Genomic DNA, 14690 nt, shown 5'->3' on the forward strand with positions numbered 1-14690 from the left:
CTGCACATCAGCTGCTCTGCTATAACTTGTCTGCTAGACCCTGCAGCAGCAGAGGTTATACTGTTCCAACAACTCACTCCGAATAAAGCAGAGTTCAAGTTGAAGCAGTTTTGTCACGCTGGTATTGCTGCAAAACCATGCAGGCATAACAGTTAATGGGATAACAGAATATGCCAGCAGCTTTTGGTATCAATACCGTTTTTATGTCTGCACATACCCTCATTAAAAAAGATTTCTATTTAACTGACACAAGCATTAAACATAGCACATCACGTCAAAGCAGCATTCTAGTGTTCACTCAGTAATAAGATACTTTCAATACATATTATCTGTAGACTTAATATTTGGTACGTTTGCACGTGTACATGGTTCGAGTAAATAATCCGTTTATAAAAATGGCTTAATGTCATCATACAAGGAGTAAGTTTCCAAAAAAAAAAATGAAACCTGCAAATTGAACCCACGTTTTTCAAACAGGATTTTACATATATTTTAACATAACTGAAGAACATTTCAGTGTGAAATTAAAACTCATGTTCTGTAAGTTGAAGACAAGGTAAGAGCTCATTTTACAAAGAGTACGTGTCAACAGGAAACAAGATATTTACTTTTGAAATAAAAAATTCAAATCCGATTCCCAGGGGACAAAACAGTTTTTTCCAAATTACTTAGGCATAAAGCAAATGTACAGTAATTAGAAAACATACATCTCAAAATTTATTTTTCAGTGGAAAAGTAACAGACAAATGTGGATCTCCTAAAGCTGGCAAGAGTATTTACTGCAAGTACTCTATGACTCCTCACAAGCTGAGGACCCTTGCTATGCAAGCATGGGTCAATTGGTTCATTTTTTGATCCTCAAGTCAGAGTTAGGGGCATGCAGCTGGAAATCTGACCCACAAAAATACCGGCCACCTGACGAGAATGCAGTTCTTAACTGTTCTTCGTATCTAGTTAGGAGTCACGCTGTAATACCCATTTAATACAGAGCACTGGATGCAAATGCAATACTTACAACTGAATCGCATGACAAGTCATGCTGTGCAGATGCACAGAACCCATGTTACATTTGCCGTAGACTCCAACTTGTTTAAACCGTACGGGTCTTTTCATATGCTGTGCACCACATTTTACTACTACCACAAAAAAAATGTCCAAAGCCCTCTCAATAAAAATCCAAGCTTTCTTCAGACAGGAAGAAGTGATGAGTGCTACAGTGGGGTTGAGAAGGGTAGTGGCAGAGAAACCAGTTTACAAACTGGGGAGAGGCTTTGATGTGGCAGCTCTTTTCTGCAACACCTTTTTCCCCCTTCCAGGCATATTTTCAAATGTTGGCTATTTCTAGGTCAGCAAGTATGAAGCAGCACAAGTTGTCAGCTGTATAAAACACACTAAGTATGGGTGTTTCCCCTTGCCTATATCTGTTCTACTTGATGGCATTTAACACAATTGCTGACGTGACTCTAGCTTGTCTTTTGGACCTAAGCTGCTCAGGAATTTTCTGGTGAACTAGACACACAAATACAAACTGTTCACTATCTAAAATCTGACAAGGAGAAAGTGGTATACATTACATGTAAATTCCTGAGAACCAATATGTGCACAAACCAAAAACTTCTGAACAAAACTAAATATGCATTTAAAATAATCCCTTACATAAATTCTTCTGAAAAGGCTAATAACTAAAAGGTAGCATTATTTAGTGTCAAGCATTTCCAAAGCCAAGTAGTTGGACACAGCTGCCAAATCACCCTCACTTAGCAATTTATTACTGCTAAAGGGTGCTGAAACGTAAGGACTGGCCTATATACATACTTGCCTTGATTTAACTAAATCTGGTTTCCTAAAATGAATTTAAGTCTGTGCATGGATTCTCTTATATCCAAATAGGGAAAAAAAACCCAAAAAACTAAAAACCAAAGCTGATTTAACTGGAGTCAGATGGGTAATTTATACTCCACGGGTGTTTACATATGTGCTCTGGGAGCCCCGGGAGGTGGCACTTTAATTAGCGGGGGGCACTCTAATTAAAAACGCCCAGAGAATCACATGCATCAGTGTCCCTGCACTGAAAAATATCAGTAGGGCGCTTTGAACTAAAGCACATTGAATAAGCTTCAGTTTAAAGCACCCCACTGCCATTTTGCAGCACAGGGACAATGATGCAGGTGACACTGCGGTCTGCTGGAGCGCAGTAATTGCCAACCTCCAGACTCGATTCATCAAGCGTGTTCCAATTACCGCGTGTCAAAGCAGCCTCCTTGCACATGTATAGGGGCCCATGATTTTTCTGCGGAAGTTTGTGCACAGGCCAGTGCTTTAATCTGAGCATTAAACACTGTGACTGATAGTCTCATCATTAAAGGCAATAAAGGAAAGTAAATACAAAAGGGGTTGCTTAGCCCAAGAGGTTTGCAGGGGAGGTGCAAAGCGTTTTTGGATGCTGATGGGGGAAGAAACAACACCGTGAGTTAACATGAATCTGGGACAGAAGTTGAATATACCAATTTAACCTAAATCAGTTAAGTCTTATACTACAACCATCCTGGTTTATTTTAAACCAGTTTCAGCCACTGTGAGAGCGGCTTACGTGCACTGAACTTCTGTTGTGTTAGAGATTTGAATCAGGTTCCAATCACTTTTGCTGGTTTATGTGCAATTTCTGTCCCTAGCCCTACTATCTTTACATCAGAAACTTAAAATAAACTTTGACCCCAGGGTTCAAAGCTGTGAAAAGAGACTAGGCATCTAATCCCTCTGCACAGCACTTACTCCAATGACATAATTTTTCTTAATGTACTATGTTACTGCATAATTGGAAAACAGGATATGAAGCAAGAGGTTCAGTTTATATTTAAAAATTCATTAGCGTGTTCAATAAAGTAACATATTATATAGTAAACATTCAGGAACAGACTCTTGTCAGAGACTCTCCAGCTCTAGGAAAGTTTACTTAGGCAGGATATTTTGGCAATCAGGAATTGTCTCTGCTAAGCAACAAATGACTAAACAGAGACACTGTCGAGTGTTAAAAGTGCTCAAAGCGATACTGACTAGGATACTATCATTTAATACAATCAATACAAGTACATTTACATTTGCACCATAGAAACAGAGGCATCTAAACTACCAGGAAAGCAGCCCAAACTTCTCTCTCACATTTCATGCATGAAAACCATCTTACAAAAGATAACAATCTTTTGCTACAAATTTTGTCATCAGCCAGGAGTTCTCAAAACATGACGTTGACAAGATTCGTCATATGGGGAAGAGGGGAAAACAGAATAATTCAGATGCTCATAAGTTGCTTCATCTTGTATAACTCCAGAAAGGACCATAAACAATTAAAAGTCACTGATAGGTTTCATAGGCTCCCTATTTCATTCATCCTAAAACCCAGAAGTGTTTAGCAAAACACTGCCCTTGAGAGCAGGTTATATCTTGATGCTACCCAGGTCATAAATATGGTGTACATCCCCAAAAGCAGATGATAGACCTCATGACTCGAGCAAACCTGTGGGAGAATAAAACTGGAACACATGTGGCTACAAGATCATTAAGGTTTCTTTCTACAAAACACCTTTCCCTATTAATTGTACACCTTTAAAAGATAGTTCATGCAAGATTATTTGTTCACTGTATCCTGCTATATAAAATAATCACATTGTCATTACAAAGGTTAGGGCTAGGATTTTTCAAATCCTGAGGTCAATGGGAACTGTTGAGTACTCTGGCCTCACCTGGTTTTCTTTTCAGGAGGTGCTACAATTTAACTTCTCCTTTTGACAATCTTGGCCAGTGCTTAAATTATACACCTTTAGAGGGCACTGATATTGTTCAGGTATGACAGGCAGAAGTAATGGCAGCAATATATTCTGGACAACAATGAAGTACCTAGATAGCAGGGAGAGAGTCTTCACTAGAAAAAAAAAAAAAAGAGTATAAATGATGCAGTGGACTGCTATGTATCATTATTTCCTCTTTCTTCTAGAAATTGGTAGTACAACTAGTTCTTGTATTTGGTGAATTTCCAGGTTGCATCCACGAGTTGCTAAATGATCTCACAGTTGGAAAACTGAACTGTTAAACACTACCACAAAGACTTGATGGAGGTAGCTGATCTTAATACTGACTGAATGTGGACAGAAGTTACACATAAACTGATATAAGTGATTGGAAACCGGTTCAAATCTGTAACACAACAGGAGTTCAGGGTACATAAACTGCTTTCAAAATGGCCAAAACCCGTTTAAGATAAACCTGGATGGATGTAGTATCAGACTTCACTGATTTAGATTAAATCGGTTTATTGCACTTCTGTCACAGCTCCCCTCCAGATTCCAGTCGACTCACAGTCCCCCAGCATCCCAGGATGCTTTGCACCTCCCCTGCAAACCACCGGGTGGGTGGGCTAGCTTTGGCCGAAGTCGTCTGCTCTGACTAAGCAGGAAAGCACGTGCTAGCACCACCCCTCCTCTCCCCAGTTTCTGGCCTGGGCCACTGAAGGCATGAGGCTACATTTCTAGAATTAAAACTGAACCAATAGGCAAGTGAACAGACATTCAATCTGCACAGTTTAGACTAACCTGCAAGGATTGAATCGAGTCAGCCTCGGGCTTTTTGACTTCCGTACTTAACCATTAAGATCAGCTACCTCTGTAAGATCAGGCTACCCCACCCGCTCTCAGTATCTCCAGCTATTCACTAGCAACAGAAAAAGAAAGAAGTCCTCAGCTGCACAGAGACCCTTCAACAATTGGTAAACCAGGAATCAAGAGGATTGCTTCAACCTACAGACTACAAGAGAAAAAAAGGAAAAAGGCTTATTTAGAGCACTATGATGCCTTTCAGAAACTCTGTATAACATCTGTCCTAAGTGACTGTAGGAAGAAGTCTCCTGCAAAAGAACAGCATTACAGATGTAATGTAATTCACTGTATAATTACAGAAAGATGGAGCTAGATGTAATGTAATTCAGGATGATACAATTTCAGATAGAGAGAGGGACATGGAGCTTATCTACAAAGGCACCTCAAACAGGGATCAGCTTACAAGCAGCAGCTGGAAAGTCTTTTCCTTTCTTCATTCGTACAATTACCTTATATTTCAAGCACCAATGTGCAGCATGAGCTTTACTGAAAAAAAGAGTTCCCTATAGCCAGAACTTCTATTGGCCAGTATACCCACGATCCGACGTATGGAGAACATGCATGTTTTTGGTTTATACATCTGTGATACAAACAATCAAAAAGCAATAGGTCACTGAAATCAAGTTAAGATTTAGATGCAATGAACTAAACCGTGAAGCCATGAATTTTCTTACTGCAGAGCAGTGGTAAATAGAGCATCCTTTGAAAATGGATGTGCAAGTTAGTAAGGGATCAGTGTAATTTCCACTAAAGTTCGTAGGAAAGATGAACATTTATGGACACGGCCTCGGTCATAAATAAACAGGCATTTTAAATCATGTTGCGTTTTTCCAGGTGTATGTCCTATTTTTTTACAGTACATTTTATTGACGCATTTTGACAAAACAATAACATTAAGTATTATTATTCTGATATATTGTGACAGCATCTTCTGCCCGCAGATCAAATCCTGCCTGCTTAGCTCTTGGGAGAGTAGCCCAACTGAGGCCAGTTGAAATACCCTACATATTGCAACAACTGTCACTGAGAAAGCTCAACAAAATTTGGTCTTTTTAGTGGTTTGTGAATTAATGAGTTCTGTAGCATAATTTAAATTGCTCTTGCTATTGTAAAGAGAAAGCACTAGATGTTTTGTCATTTCTTATACAGAGTCATGCCATACCTATCAGTAATTCACACCAAAACGGAAAAGTATGAGCAAAAACAAATCTGGAAACCATTCTTTCAATTTGGCAGCTATCTACAAAATCTGCTTTATAATACAGAAAGCTCTTTTGCTATTTCACTGTTTCAAAAATGATGTCACAGGTGGCCTTATCTGATTATTCTATTTTGTAGCACAATTTAATTTTCAGCAATGAAATCTTAATTCTTTTAAATAAAATCTAACCATTAGAGTAGGTCTGTCACTGTCCCAGCTCTTCCAGGACACATCCATTCTTTTTGATAAACTACATTTCTATTAAGAAAGGAAGCGCCTGCCAACAGCAGAATGCTACCATCTCATGACTGCATTCCATTATTTTAGGAATATTTTACTTGCTTCATACAGAAAGATGTTAGTTGATTTCTTCACAAATCCCTGTATAGAGTATCGCTATTGCTAGTCAGTTTGTTTGAGCCCGAGACAAATATTAAAAGCTATACTGACACAGAGCTTGGAAATGCTGCAAGTTTCTGAAAAGACCCTAACAGTAAAATTATAAATCATGAGGTCTAGTAACAGAGTCATTTCAGCCACTTTGTTTACTGCTGGATTCAATAAACCGAGCGCATCCTCAAACGGTCTTTTACAAGAGAGACTTTCATAAAATGTTGTTGCCAGAAGGGACCATTAGACCAACTAGTCTGACTTCCTCTATATTATGGGTCATTAAGTTTAAGCCAGGTACCCCCATCTCGAGCCCAAAACAATATACATTTCAACCCCCAGGAGAGTCAACTGTGTATTGTGTAGAAAACATGGGAGATGAAGGTGCTATCAATTCCACAGGCTCCTGCGATGGCAAAGAAACTGGTAAAGTTACGTCCAAGTCACCTCGCCTCCTTATGCTACAGAGGAATATGTGCGGGGTAGAACCCCAGCATGTCCGTGCCAACATAGTAGGTTTTAAAAAACCTATTCTCCTGCCCCAAACCTGTCGATCGGTCAGACCCTAGCATGGGAAGTGGACACAGACAAGCTACTAAGTAGCAGTACTTTCTGGAGCACATGAGAACACCTTAGTGCAACCCCCCTACTGTCCTGTTTCCAGCTGTGGCCAGTTTCTCATGCTTCTCTCAGAAAAATGAATGTAGAATCCAGCTAGCCAACTGTGCTTCAGGGAAATATTTCTTCTTGACCCCTGAAGGTGATCACTGACGACTCTGAGCATAAGAGCTGATCAATCATTGTCTTAATACCATAAGCATGGTGAGGACAACCCTCTTTTTTATGGATCAGGAACAAAAGTGATGAAGAACTTTTGCAAACGCAGGATGTTGGCCTCTGTGGTCCCTCTGCTTTACCCGTGACAGGTTAGGGTGTTACGTTTTGTGTTGCGTCAGGGCTGGCGGTGTAGTTTTGCCAGGATAGTTTGGATAGGGATCATCCTGCCTTGGGCTGGGGGTTGGACTAGATGCTTTCCTGAGGTCCCTTCCAGTCGTACTGCTTTACGATTCTAAGAGGGGAAATCAGATTTACAGCTCTAAAGACCAGAATTGATCACCGTTACCGTCCATATCTCCATCTCATCCCCACAAGCAAAGGATGCAGAAATGCCTAACCTTGCTTTAACTCCCTGTGCTTGTCCGCCCCCATGCCTGTAGGAGCTGTTTCAGTGGTTAGCTGCTCTCATCGCTAGGAAATTGTGTCTTTCTTCAAGACTAAACTTGCCCAAATTCAATTTTCAGCCGTTAGGTCCTGCTAGGCCTTTGTCATAAAGGCTGAATATTCCTTGCAATCAGGCATCTTTTCCACATCAAAGTATCTGTACAGCATCACCTCTCAACTCCGTCTTCACTAAGATGAAGGAGTTGAGTTTCTTAAAGCAGCACGTTGTAGAAATGGTTTTTCAGCCTCAGTTCATGTTTGCAATCCTCCTTTGAACTCTCTCCGGTCTCTCCACGTTCTTCTTGAAGAATGGAGATCATACTCTAGTCGAGTTCTTACCAATATTACCTTCAGAGGGAAAGTCACCTACCTACCTCTATGTGATATTCTCGTTTTTATACAGCCGAGGATCTCCTCAGACTTTTTGTCACAGCACTCCACAGAGATCTCCCACCTGGACTATTATCTAAAGTGACTCTCACCTCCATCTTTCCGAGACACTGTTTCCAAGACATAGGCTTAAAAACTCCAGACATAAGTTTCATTCTTAGTCCTCAGATCTATTACTTCGTATTTGGCTATATCAGAACTCATTTTGCTGGATAGTGACATTTAACCAGGGGACTCGGATCAGCCTCCACAACCTACGCGTTACCTATTAAAATTGAAAATACTCGTTTTAATTACTTCAAGTTACTAATTTCCTGTTTTCCTCTATATGCAATAGATGTTTTTACTTTTCAGTCATGATATTTAACAGATTCATTCAAAATTAAGAAAAGCGGAACAAGGTATTTGAGAAAGTGACATTTTCCAAGAATGTGCACGTATCAGTGAAACGCAAAACAGCAGAGACATTTTAAACCTACCGCAAATTGCAAGAAGCATGGAAGCACTTAGTTTTAAATAAGAAAAAGCTGCACTAAGCTTAGACATGTGTTACTAAATCTAATCCTTTAAATATAAGGACAGAATATATTTGATATGGCATTATATTATTTGTATTAGTCTCCAGAAGAACAAGCACTATTCTTGCATTTTTCTTGATTACCTAGAACAAAATCTATCAATCTAATAAAATGAAGATTCCCTATTGTTCATCTCACCCCTGACCTCAATTTCTCCAGATGTCCACTAACAGAAAAAAGTCCTTAGCTGCACAGAAACTCTTCTATAAACAGGTAAGCTAGAAACCTCAGTTCCAGCTAAGAAAATTAAAAATATGGTAAGGGAAAATTATAGGTTTTGCCCGTGTCTGGAAGGAAAAAAAAAAAAAAAAAGTAAAAGGAGATTCACGTACAGTAAATTGGTGTTTTGGCATAATCACATAGCTCAAGTCGTAATGAACTGGCATCTACGTGCAGAGACAGAAATAAACTGTTTCTTTTACAGTACAGGAATCCGGCGCACAAGCTTATTAGTTCATGTTAGAGTTGGGGCCATTGGGGAGAAAGAGGGAGATGTGCAGAATAAGAAAGAAGCTAAGTTGTTGCTTAAGTCCTTAGCTGAAGTCTACCCAAGGTCAAGCCAATACTAAGAGTTGAGCTCTATACACCAACTCTGATATTTAAAAAAATCTGTCTCTGCCCTAACTCCCAAGTTTTGTTTTGCGGGGGGTGGGGGGAGGGGTTTGGTTTTTTTTTTTGGGGGGGAGGGGGGAGTTGTTGAGGTCTCCTGCTCTCAAAGTTTTCAAAAATAAGTTGTTTCTTCATAAGGCGGTAAAGCTAACAGTTAAAACAAGGGACTGAGTCAGGAAACTCTGGATCGTATTTCCACAAATATCAACTCTTCAAGTGTTATTTGACAGCTCACTAGCCATCTGTACCTGACTTTCCCCATCCAAAAAATGGAGACATTACCCCTCTCCAGATGAAAGTAACCACAATTTACATATAAAAGCATTGCAAAAATAAGAGTAAAATTATTATTATTATGATAGCTAGCTGTCTTGTAAGAAATTGTGGAAGACAACCGCCATGTTATGATAATTAAGTATATGGAAGACAACTGTTCCCGGTTACCATGTTATGCTAATTAAGTATATTCTATTTTTAAATCAAAAGCAAAAATTACAAAAACTGTATTTAAAATACACCCTGTTTCCAGATAAATGCAATGTACAAATACTTGAAAATTCTACATTTCAGGCATCAAAAAAGGCATAGTTAAATATATTTTAAATCAAACTAATTTCCTTATCTATCTCATGATGTGCAAGAGTTTAAAACCTGCTTTCACCTTTTTGATACTATCCTGGTTCACAAATTAATTTTTAAAGGTCAGTCAGAGGGATCTATTGAAGCCATCCATTGCCCCCCATCAAATGTGGTTAAGGGGATCAAGCAAAAGATATTCCTACCCTAAGCAAAGAAGTTTGTAGTGCATCTCTGGAAGAGACTTATGAATTTCTGATGCCAGGAATTGCTGTACTGTTTGCCTCTGCCCTCCTTACGGGCATTGCTAAAAATGAACAGGACAAACTTGTATTTGGAATTTACTGACTGTTAAAAAGAAGAATTCATACTAATATTTAAAAATGCATATTTTTCTCTAAGTTCACGTTAATATTTAACCACATTTAATTGTCTCAAGAACCGTTAGTATATATTCCTCTCTCTACCCCGTTACAGTGTATTGCAGGTATTTAAGGGCATAGCTTCCCCTACTATGAACTGTCCATATACCATACGTAAAAACTCACTCTATCCTCGGTACCCATCATTCCAGGCCAGCTTTCCCTTAACTGTTTCATTCATCCCTATCCAACAGATCATTAGCTCATACTTTCAGCCAACTGTTTTGGACACATGCTCCTGTGAAGTTGCTATAACTATCTTTTCATGAATCAGTTGTCAAGTGGTGCTTCTAAGTGCTAAGTCCAGCACTCCCCTCAAAGAGATCAAGTGCATCCACTTAATGTCATAGAAGAAACACAATATACATCCAATATACATGCACTGTTCTGTGACGATAAATACTGTTTATCTTACTGGCATAAGCATACAAGGCATTTTACCAAAAAAAACAACCCAAAAACCCCAAACCCACAAACTAACCCTCTTTTACAGGGTTCTTAAAAAAAAAAAAAAAAAATCACACCAAACAAAGGAAAACAGTTGAGGCAGGGGAAAATGGAGATACGTATGCATTAATCATGCACCAAGCAACATACATATTTGTTCAAGTGTAATATATAAAACTGGCTAATCTCCAGGCAGGAAACTATGAAGTTAGTCAGCAATATAGAGGTCCCCATTTGTGAGAGGTAAGCTGCCCTGCCTCCCCTGAAACAAAAAATACGCTGCAAGTGCCCAAAGGAAAAAACTATGGGTTATGCTGTCGGTTAGTGTAAGCTCTGCAGTTCCAGATGTGGCTCTATTTTTAAAACGTGTCAAAAGGGACCATTAGGCATAAGCAATATATCCACTTAAACTTACTCTGCTTCTATAGGTTTAAGAATGCACAGTACATTGCAAACTGCAGAATGCAAGATTAATTTTCCATCTCTGTTGTTAAGTATAAAAGGGTCACATATGAGAAACTGTAGTTAAAGGACAACCAGACAAACTCTAATCAGCAAACTCATCTGGGTGTTAATATAGTTCATTTTGTTACAAAAAAGTGCAAGCCACACTGCTATGGGCATAATATCCTGTATCTTTTTTTCCCTTTATAAAAAAAAATTCTAGAACATATAAAAATTAGCATCAAAGGAATTCACTTCTAAAATAAAAATCAAAACCATTTACCAGTCTGCAAACTATTTTGAATTTAATTTAAAAGTGAGGTACAGCTAAACCAGATTTTAAAACCTGGTCCATTTTATGAAGTGTTTGTGACCATATAATTAGTACTGCTTTGTTATACTTAATATGTACTCACTTATATCATTAAGGGATAAATGTTGGAAAGGAAAGAGAAGAGAACCACAAAGGTTTCAATAAAGGAATGCCCAGTCAGTCAAACAAGACTTTTTCAAACAAATGAACAAAACAGAACAGGTACATTATTTGTTTTGTTCATTTATTTGAAAGTCTTGCATTTATACAGAAAGGAATGATCAGATTAAACAAATTTATAATTGATCAAGTATGCCTTTATGTATAAATACATAAAATCAGACCAATGGCTATACGCAAATCCATCATTCAAATGTATTTTATATATTCTTGAAAGTAGTAGTGGAAAAACAAACATCTCTCTCTTAACATTTGATTCAATAGGTGAGACACCAAAACGACTAAAATGCATCTTTGAAAGATGTTTCTATAAGCAACAGCATTGTTCTACCAAAAAAATTCAAGTATAGTTTTTACTATGTTCAATACAATATAGATACCAAGTATAATAAATTACTGGAAGCACATATTACTTTTGTATCTGGGCATACTTCATATGCTTGAAAACAAAATGTTAAATTTTTCAAGAAAGAACCAAGCAAAACACGGATTTGAAATTTTGCTGCCACCCTGGAACCAAAATATGAATAGTACTTTAGGTAAAATGGCAATGGAACAGAGCAAGCTTACAGAGACACCCATCAGTGTAGCATCAAGGTACTCTTATATACTTTTTTCTTGTTCAGTGCATATAGGTCAGAGACGTACACATTTCTACCATCATATCTTAAAGAATCGCAGTTTCATAGTTGGTAGGGTTGGAAGGGACCTGAACAGATGGTCAAGTTCAACCCCCTGCCATGGGCAGCAAAGGATGCTGGGGTCAAATGACCCCAGCCAGGTGACTGACTAGCCTCCTTCTGAAGACCCCCAGGGTAGAAGCGAGCACCACTTCCCTTGGAAGTTGGTTCCAGGTCCTAGCCACCCTGTGAAGCAGTGCCTCCTGATATCTAGCCTGAATCTACTCTCAGTCAACTTATGGTCGTTGTTCCTTGTTACCCCTGGTAGTTCCTTGGGGGAACAGGGACTCCCCCATTTCCTGCTGGTCCTCTTTGTCAAGTTTATAGGCCACTAGACACTAGATTCCCTCTCAGCCTTCTCTTGTGGAGGCTGAACAGGTTCAGGTCCCTTAGCTTCCCCTCGTAGGGCCTGCCCTGCTGCCCCCTGATCATGCAGGTGGCCTCCTCTGGACCCTCTCCATGTTGACCACATCCCTCCTGAAGTGCAGCGCCCAGAACTGGATGCAGTACTCCAACTGCAGCCTGGCCAGTGCCATATAGAGGGGAAGGATCACCTCCTTGGACCTGCTTGAGATGCATCTGTGGATGCATGACAAGGTGCGGTTAGCCTTCTTGACCACATCCCCGCATTGGCGGCCCATGTTCATCTTGGAATCAATAGTGTTTCCAAGATCCTTCTCTGCCTCTCTGCTGACGAGAAGGGAGTTCCCCAGCCTGTAAGCATGCTGCTGGTTCTTCCTCCCTGGGTGCAGCACCCTGCACTTGTCCGTATTGAAACCCATCCTATTTTCATCCGCCCACCTCTATAACCTGTCCAGATCTAGTTGTAGCCTGTCCCTCTCTTCTAGCATGATCTCTTACTTGATCACTAATGGAGTCTAGGAGATGTCACTGAAGGAGGAGTACAAAGTGAAGAATCTGAAAACACGCCATGAACCTGCAGTAACTTCACCCTGGTTGAGCCTGGCTTTTCTTTCGTAGCCTCGTCTCGCATCTACGAAGGAGCATTCTTAGCCCCGGCAGCTGAAGCAACAAAGCTCAATGCAGCTTCCATAGAAAACACAGCACATATGATTATAGCCGCATACATACAAGGTGACAAAAGTAAGGATAACAGTGGCTTGATTCAAGTTAAAGTCTAAAGCTTTTGCACATCCACTTTTTGCCAGGATACTGGGAAAACAGACAGACTTCACTGTCTTCCATCAGCAATAAGGAGACTTAGGGCAAGAGATCAGGAGCATATTGGTGGTATTCTAGCACATGGTACCTTTTCATCTTCCCTACCCGTCTCACAAAGGAAGGTGTCATATTTAAGCCCATAAGAATATTTCAGGTTAGATTCCTCGGACAAAATGGAAGAGAATCCCTTGCTGCAGTTTTGGATCTCTTGAAGGCAATGGAGTTGAATTAAACTGGTCTGGCTCTTATCTTCCTAAGTGAAACTTCACAGCTGAGCTAACAATACCCTGAGACCGTCTCAAAGGTTGCTAATACTGTTAGCAGGTCTAATACCATTAACGTCTAGAACCTCCATGCGTAGGTCAGAGGAGCTCATCCATCAGCTCTAGTGAGGTCTGTGTGGCACTGCCAACTCATTGGCCTAATTGGACCCAGTCTATAGTACTGGCAGGAAAAACTTGGAGATGGTGTCAGAGCTGGCTTTTAGCAAGCAGAGGGCAGCTGGCTAAATGCAGGAGTTCTGCACCTGCTGCTAAGATAAGGGGATGGCATTTGCCTATATTTCATATATCCTCCCCATTCTTAAGTGCCATACTCTAACATCCTAGCAGCAGGAACAAGTAATTTTTTTTTGGCTCCACAGAGATAACACATCTCTGCTTTGGCTTAGGTCACAGGTGCTTCAAACTAATATGCATTTCAATACAAGAGCCCTTGCTCTGCTCTTATGCCTCAAAAACTCATTAATTTTAGTTATGCAAGTTGGTAGGCTTCTCCAATGGAAATTGGGTAACCACAGGGAAATAGTTCATTGTACCATAATTATGAGGGGGGTGGGGGGAGAGAAGCAAGCAGGAAGAGTAACCCTTTGGAATATAAAACAATGTCTGGCAGCTGCATTACCACCCAGAATGCCGTTTCTTTGTGCCAGGAACCACAGAAGATGCTTGCTTCTAGGTCAGGACCCTTGGGATTCGAGTTTAGCATCTCTCCAAAACTTCAATGGTAGCACGCTATATGCAACTTGATTAGGAGGTGGAAGACCATTTCCAAATTCTGCCTTTTGGATAGCATGTATAGTAATTCTATAAACGTGTACTTATGCTAGTGAGGTTTTTTTTTCCCCCTGAATATTACTCATTCTAGCTGTCCTCTCCACAACAGGCTTTCTAGCCAATTTTACTGAAGCACTCGTAACACGTGAAGTTACGTACAACCAAACAACACTCGAACTACTGCAGATGCATGTTAACATGCGACAGTGCTGTACTGTTGCATTCAGAGACCTGCTGAGTATCAAGTATAGCACAACCTGGTTTTCAACTCTGACTTGCCTTAGTTGAAAGTGCCGAGGGCAGCATGCTTTCTACATCACTGAGACATGCCACATGTCAAAATACATTTTTTT

The 14690-nt window shown here is 39.9% G+C and overlaps 1 protein-coding gene across 10 annotated transcripts in view; it reads right to left on the minus strand.

Annotated features, from left to right (window-relative positions):
• The window catches only part of BCAS3 (BCAS3 microtubule associated cell migration factor), a 445712-nt gene that overhangs the window by 376725 nt on the left and 54297 nt on the right, over positions 1-14690 (minus strand). The gene's annotated exons all lie outside the window — the stretch shown is intronic.

This window comes from Alligator mississippiensis, chromosome 14, assembly GCF_030867095.1.
Source record: "Alligator mississippiensis isolate rAllMis1 chromosome 14, rAllMis1, whole genome shotgun sequence".
Lineage (NCBI taxonomy): Eukaryota > Metazoa > Chordata > Crocodylia > Alligatoridae > Alligator > Alligator mississippiensis.